Source organism: Bacillus rossius, unplaced genomic scaffold (genome assembly GCF_032445375.1).
Source record: "Bacillus rossius redtenbacheri isolate Brsri unplaced genomic scaffold, Brsri_v3 Brsri_v3_scf22, whole genome shotgun sequence".
NCBI classification, from domain to species: domain Eukaryota; kingdom Metazoa; phylum Arthropoda; class Insecta; order Phasmatodea; family Bacillidae; genus Bacillus; species Bacillus rossius.
The window spans coordinates 822,501-823,064 of NW_026962393.1; positions in this window are offsets into that span (position 1 = coordinate 822,501).

A 564-nucleotide genomic window follows, 5' to 3' on the forward strand; every position below is an offset into this window, starting at 1 on the left:
AAAGTTACATTTCGTGTTGGATTAAGCCGACGGTTGGTAAAATTTAAAGCCTGTGATTTAGTGGGATTAGTTTTAATTTTCCATTTATTGAACCATATTTCGAGATCGTTTAATTGAAGTTGTGTGCGTAGGATTGCATACGGTAAACTTTTGTCGTGGGTAAAGATAACTGTGTCGTCTGCATACATTTGGATGTTTGAATGAGTAATTGGTATGTCAGCAGTATAAATATTGTATAGAAATGGAGAAATGGCAGAGCCTTGAGGTACTCCAGCAGTGATGGAGCGAGTGGAAGAATGGCCTTTGTCAATGGTAACATAGAATTTCCTATCCTGAAAATAGCTGGTTAGTAATTTGATGTAACAATCAGGAAAATTGAAAGAAATTAATTTTTGTATCAGACCAGGTATCCAGACTTTGTCGAAAGCTTTGGCGACATCTAGGAATACTGCTATTGTGAATTCTTTTTTCTGCATGGCAGCCATGGTTTCTGTAGTAAATTTTGTGAGTGCGTGAACTGTAGAATGTGCTGAGCGAAAACCAAATTGTGTATCCGGGATAATA